At 43.6% G+C, this 7,045-nt stretch overlaps 1 non-coding gene across 1 annotated transcript; it reads left to right on the forward strand.

The window, feature by feature from the left end:
- Nucleotides 1-3,303: 3,303 nt before the first annotated feature.
- On the forward strand, nt 3,304-3,376 carry trnak-uuu (transfer RNA lysine (anticodon UUU)). The gene has a single exon. It is a non-coding gene; the product is annotated as a tRNA-Lys (tRNA).
- The last annotated feature ends 3,669 nt before the right edge of the window (nt 3,377-7,045 follow it).

Below are 7,045 nucleotides of genomic sequence, written 5' to 3' on the forward strand. Positions count from 1 at the left end.
GTGACTGTGACATCATGACGTCACTATTCAGAGCCTGCTGTTTAACATGCTGCTCACAGAGAGACAGAAACAGCAGCAGCACTCTGTGAGCCAGGTCCACTCTACTTGGAGGAAGTAAAACGCCTCATTTCATCAAGATGGAGACACTGAAAGAACACAACCAGCAGCTGTGACACATCAGCTTTTCCTCTTAATCTACTCAGTTCATGGATGTTCTGACACACGTCCTGCCTCGTGCTTCAACAGGAAGACTCATCAAGTTGATAGCAGCTTCAAAATAAGTGTGTATAAGTATTAAAACACTAAACTGTGACTTCAGTGAGTCTCCTTTATTTGAACTGATTCATAAAATGATCATAAACACATGACAAATGAAATCTATTCAAACTCTGAAGTTCACCTCATCATATCCCAGTGGCAGACAGAACAGGCCCCCTGAGTGACAGCAAAGCAGTGAGCCCCCTGCTGGTGATCAGCTGCATGTACCAGAAGCAGACAGAGATTTCTGATATGATGTTAAAGGTGTCACAGAGGAGGATCCGACTGTCTGACCTCTGATTCTTCTGTCAGCATCAGACACATCACAGTTTGATCAGTTTTCAGATCACACACAGCAGCATCAGTAACACTGAGCAGACATTACACACTCCATCAAACACACACACACACTGCTCACTTATAACAGGGATAATAAGTAAAGTTCTTTACAATAAATTCACATTCACATGTTATTATCACTTCACACATGGCACAGTATATATGGCAGAGAGTTAAAGGTGGAATATGTAGTCAAGAGTTAATATTAGAGTTAATATTGACACTAGGTGGCAGCACTTCAGCCTCCATCCACTGCTGCACTACCAGCACCACTCTCAGTGCTTTTTGTTTCCATTGACTGTACAACATGATTCAATCCATGTTATTTATATGACAAACTATGTGTAGTGTTTCTATGTGTGTAGCTGACATGTTGCTCAGCTTCCATTGGACACATATACTAGATGGAAGCTGCAGCAGGATTGGCTGATGACTGATCACAGGTGTGAACAATCAGCCGGTGACGAGTGGAGCAGGAGCAGCTGCCCATGCTGCAGAGACACAAACAGCAGCAGCACTCTGTGACCCATGTCCACTCTGTGTGTCCTCCAGACAGTCTGGAAACGAGAGGAGACAGAACATTATCATACATGTTGCATAAGAAAAGTCACATGACATGCACCACTGTAAATAAAGGAAATCACATATTTTTAAGACACTTAGAGCATAGAGCCCAAGAAATAATATAATCTAAAGCTATAATCTAAAGAGAGTAGAAAAGTGTGATGGATTGATTTTACCTGATTCTTGGAATCTGTCAAATAGAATTTGTGGGTTTTGTGGGGAAAATTGTGCTTCATGTGAACTGATAAGAGAAGATTTGCCTGAACGGTTGATCTGTGGCCTGCGGCTCGCTTGGCCTGGTCCTGATCGATTGCTCATGCCTGCAGAGACAGGAAAGGGGAGCTCACAGGCGATTCTTCATTCTGCATAAAGCTGCCAGACAGGAAGAATCGCATGTCAGTGTTATTATTGACAGCTCTTCCCTTTTCAGGTAAAGAAACTCTTGTAACTGTGGCCTTATATGATTAAACACTTTTGTTAGTTCCGTTAGTATCTTAAGTGACTGCAGACAGTGTTGTTAGATTTGTTTATGTTTTACAAGTGTTCACAAAGCGAGAGAAACATGTAATAGCATGTTGCTAACAGACGCTAATTCCATGTTGTCTGTGTTACCTTAAAGCTAGACTCATAACCAGAGAGTAAGTACGCTTATATGAAGTTATGAGGTTAAGTTGGTTACATGTGTGACTGTGAAATGAAAATGCATTTGTTTATTTCTGAATGGAATGTTATTCTATTTATATTAGTGCCGCATTTTCAGCTAAACCTTTATTTTACTGATTTGAACACATTATTTTGAAGACTAACCTGTTTAAGACAGATGAAGATAAAACCGAACATGTGTATATGTACATTTCATGTACTTCCAGCACTTGTACCTCTGTACATAATTATTTTTGCTGAATTCTGCATAAAGCTGCCAGATAGGAAGAATCGCGTGTCAGTGTTATTATTGACAGCTCTTCCCTTTTCAGGCATAACATTTTGGAGGCACCGCTGGGATGGATGTGGCAAGGACTGGCTGTTTCAGATAGACGTCCCTGATCATTATCCAACCCCTCACATCTTCAGCCGGAGTGGACAGAGCGCGTGGTGATTGACCGACTGTGCAGAGAGAGACCCGCTTGCAACCTGAGGTCAACTTTGAGTGCCAGGAGAGCAGCATTGTCTATTCTTCCCAGGAAAAGGTTCTGCACCACACTAACACTGCCCACAACCTAGAAAAAAAATGGATTCATCAGACCTGGAAGCTTTGAAGTTAGAAGTTGGTTCTTCCTTGTACACACTTCCAAGAGACGCTTTAATTGAGCTTTGTGACTTTTTAAGTATTGCTGGACCAAAGCATGGGAAGGTGTCAAGCAAAAGCCGTCCCTCTTATTGACAGCTCTTCCCTTTTCAGGCATAACACAAGACCACTTGCCTTTTGTTTTGTTTAGTCTGCACCTGTAGACATCAAAGGGCCACACATGCATAGTGTGTGTTTAGCTTTATAGAAAAGGTAAATAAAGGTAATAAGTATGTAAGTATGTATTCTTTATGTGTATAGGACCACAAAGTTGAAGCCCATGCGGAAGTGTCAAAACTTGTAATTCACGCCGCAACTGCTGGGGGCTGGCTCCAAAAGCGAGTCATTTCCCATAGACTCCCATGTAAAAATGGCCGACATGTTTACAGCCTGGTACAAAAAACCACTCTGGTCTCAGATGATAGGTTCTCTTCTAGTGTCAATTGTACAGGGGGGGGGGGGTGAATGTTTTTACAACTCACTCGTTTCAATGGTATTTTGACTTAAAATTACGCCTAATTATGGGCGTTGCCGCTTTGAGTGACAGACAGTTGACGTATCACAACGTGAGTTTCCTGCTTCCACGATCGCCCGCCCCCCTAAACCCCGCTCGTGCTCCCCCTTCCCTGTCCATATTTGGAGTTTTGGCGGACATGACGCTGCCAACATGGCGGCGGTCATCAACGTCCTGGAACCTCCCACCGAGCTCTTCAGAAACAAACGGGTGATGTCACGGAAGCTCTGTCCATAGTTTTTACTGTCAATGGTCTGCACACACAGGAAGTTCATCCTTAATGATTGCTCTCTGTTTCAGTTAACCTGTCCGCACAGAATTAGTCTCTGAAACAACATGTAGAGCCCGGATAGCTCAGTCGGTAGAGCATCAGACTTTTAATCGGAGGGTCCAGGGTTCAAGTCCCTGTTTGGGCAGAAAGCTTGGTGTGTAGCAGCAAGTAGGAGGCTTGAGAAGGAGGTGGAAGTGCACACATTCATTCAAAATGGCTACCTTACATAGCTGCTGCCTCTCCTTCTCCCTCCATTTTACACTTACCCCACCATACACCTCACACCAAATGCAATACATATGTACATGGAATTCCTTCTTATTAAAAGCTAAAAGCTTTAAAGTTTTAAAACTCATAACTATAATTGTCCTTCAATCAAACGATACCCTCCCCCCCTGCACCTATTTCCTGAGTGGACTGGTCCGGAACTATAAATGCCTGCTTGTTACAAGAGGGACTCTTTTGACTGTCACCCCTGGCAACAACAAAGGTAAGAGCTCACACACCATCACACATTAACAATAAACAATCATTAAAAACCCACAATCCGATCATTGTATAGTCAATTCAGCATCTGGTTCTTGTGTCTTACAGATAATACCTACAGCTAGTGATGGGTTTTCAAGGCTTTGTTGAAGCTTCGGCACCTGATTCAAGAAAAAGGTTCATTACTCGAGGCTTCATTGACACAGTGCTGGAGTCGGACATCTAGTGGTGAATAAAATGAATTGCGGTGTGTGTTATTGGTTCATGGATTGTTTGGGATTTGGATCTCCATGCACATGCACACTAGTGTAGTCTCATTCGACCACACTACATGGTTGAATGGTTTCAGGCTGACACAATAAAACACATTAAACTTTCAGTTTCACTGCACGAAGTTGTTATACAAAGTGACATTTGAAGTCAGGGTGTCCGCGGGGTCTTAAAAGTATTAAAAGTTGATAAATCAACTGTGGGAAAATGAAGGCCCTTAAAAAGTATTGAAAAGTCTTAATCCCCATTTCATGAAGTTTATTGTGATTCAAGCTTTGACTCCAGAAAGTTCCATGAATATTTATTTCCTCTTTGCAATGTCACCCGATGGGGAAAAAATATCTGAGTTCGTGCCGGTGCGACCAGCTGTTAGAGGGAAATACATTCTCTGTGACTCTCCCTGTGTCCAACAACAGACACACGTCAGGCTCATATCATGGTCTGAACCAATCAGAGACGGTGAAGGGCTGTTGACCTGTTGTTTCTGTTGACAGCAGGACAATGATGCTGAGGCAGAGCGCGCTCTGGGCTGAGGCCTTAGCTCGGCCATGGTGCCTTCAGGGAACATCGGACGTGTGGTCAGTTAAACTTAACATGCGCTATCTATCGTATTGACGTGACTGGCTGCAAAACACTGACACCAGGCAAAGTTGTAGACAGTGTCGCATCAAAAGGGAGAATATTAATAATTTGTGGAAGCGATAAGACGCTAAACACATCATGCAGGCCTCCTGGCGGACCCTGAAAGGAACTATCGGCTGGCTGTCACTCTCTTCCTGCTCTGTGCACCAGAGAAGTAATAAGCGTCAGTGCTGAGTTACAGCAAGAATAAATACATAACATCATCAAACATGGCAATTACTGCAGGTTAGATTTGCTAAAACCAACAAGGGCAGCGATGCTACACAGCCAGTTAGCACTGAATCTTTATTATGACTCTTCAGTGCATTTCCTCTGGTGTTTACAGAGCGGTCTGTGCTCCCTACAGATATTCAGCTACCTCACATCACCAGACACCTACCTGCTCTACTTTAGTTCTCATGAAGTATGAAAAGTCCGGTCCAAACGGATCTTGTTCTTATTCTGCCACCTCAGGAACACGAACAGATTTCTCTGTCCTCGTGGAGTATTTCAGGCTTCTGTCACGTCACTCCGCCTCCTTCATCTAGTCTGCGTTCACTCGAAGCCACGAGTGAAGCTGAGTATAACTTAACTACCCCCCCCCCCCCCAATTATTGTAATTATTTTTTTGGATATTAAATAATAACCCACGGCCCTGCTGTATTAAGTATTACATATTATACTAATGTGGATTTTTTTTGTACAGTTCTGATGACTGTGGAACAGGGTAACCACTCTGCAGTAATTCTTCTCACAATCAATGCAGTTAACACGTCATGTGTAACCAGTTCTAACAGTATAAAAGTGAATTACAGTATAATAATGATGAAATCTGGACCAGAACCAGAAGAAACCAAATTGGACAGGAGCCACTGTGCTGAGCAGCAATAATGAGGCAGACACAAGAGGAACAGTTGAGTAGCCACTCTTATATTATTACAATGACAAGATCATTTGTCTGGTTTGTACAAAATATCAAATAACTCAAAGAGTTAGGAAAAGAAAAAGAAATAGTGTGCACACTATAAAATGACAGATTTCCCGTTGGGGCCCTTAAACCAAAATCACAATGGTCTCAGGTATATGGGTTGTAGAGTTACGGCAGTTCACCTTGTTCCAAGGATGCTTGTTCTGTGATGTAAGTGTGAATGGGTGTGTATACGTGGATATCTACTCGGTGCTGGAATCTCTTCAGGGGACTTGGCTCGCCATCGGTTTCAGCACAGATGTTGGTCCTGGACAACATCCGTCCTCAAAAAAACCCTGACCTACAGACCAGGTCAGAAAATGACATTCAACACCATGAATTCTCAGATGCATCATTCAGGACATCAAATGTCAGAAACATAAGTCTTTCCATGTAACTCTGACATTAATCTTAATCTCTATTCAAATCTCAAATCTAACTTTCAGTTGTACAACATTCAGTACATCTAAGTATATCATTTCTGAGAACTTGGCATTAAAGTGCTCAAACATTCACTACTGTTCATGTGAGCAGTGTTTCAATAATAACCATTAACATTCAAAATATGATTTATCATGACTATGAACTATGAAAACAATGTGCCAATAACAGAACATTACTCATCCTGAGTTCAGGTTTAGAGGTAGTATAAAAGTGTGCTTCACACTCTATACATCGGACTTCAGACACTGCTCACAGTCCTGCCACCTGCAGAAGTTCTCGGATGACTCTGCCATTGTGGGCTGTACCAGCAGAGGTCGGGAGGTGGAGTATATGAGTGTGGTGGACAGCTTTGTGGAGTGGTGCGGACAGAACCACCTGCAGCTGAATGTCACAAAGACAAAAGAGCTGGTGGTGGACTTCAGGAAGCACCAGACACTCCCAAACCCGGTCAGCATCAAGGGTACCAACGTGGACATTGTGGACAGCTACAAATACCTGGGTGTCCACATTGACCACAAACTGGACTGGTCCACAAACGCAGAGGCAATATACAGGAAGGGACAGAGTCGCCTGTATCTACTGAGGAGACTCAGGTCCTTTAACGTCTGCCAGACCATGCTGCAGATGTTTTTACCACTCGGTGGTCTCCAGCGTCATCTTCTACGCTGTAGTGTGCTGGGGCAGCAGGATGAAGGCGGCCGACACCAACAGACTCAACAAGCTCATTAGGAAGGCTGGCTCGGTGCTGGGAGTGGAGCTGGAGTCTGTGGTGGAGGTGACGGAGAGGAGGATACTGAGGAAACTCCTCAGTATTCGTAACAACACGTCTCACCCCCTGCACGACACACTGCTGTCCTACAGGAGCACATTCAGCGGTAGACTGAGACTACCGAGGAGCAGCACAGAACGCCACAGGAGGTCCTTCCTGCCAGTGGCCATCAGACTGTATAACTCCTCCCCTTTCTGTAGGGAGAAGCGCTAGATAATCATGTCAGGCATCACTGTCATTCCCTCCACTTGTCTATA

The sequence above is a fragment of the Parambassis ranga genome, unplaced genomic scaffold, assembly GCF_900634625.1.
Source record: "Parambassis ranga unplaced genomic scaffold, fParRan2.1 scaffold_22_arrow_ctg1, whole genome shotgun sequence".
NCBI lineage: Eukaryota > Metazoa > Chordata > Actinopteri > Ambassidae > Parambassis > Parambassis ranga.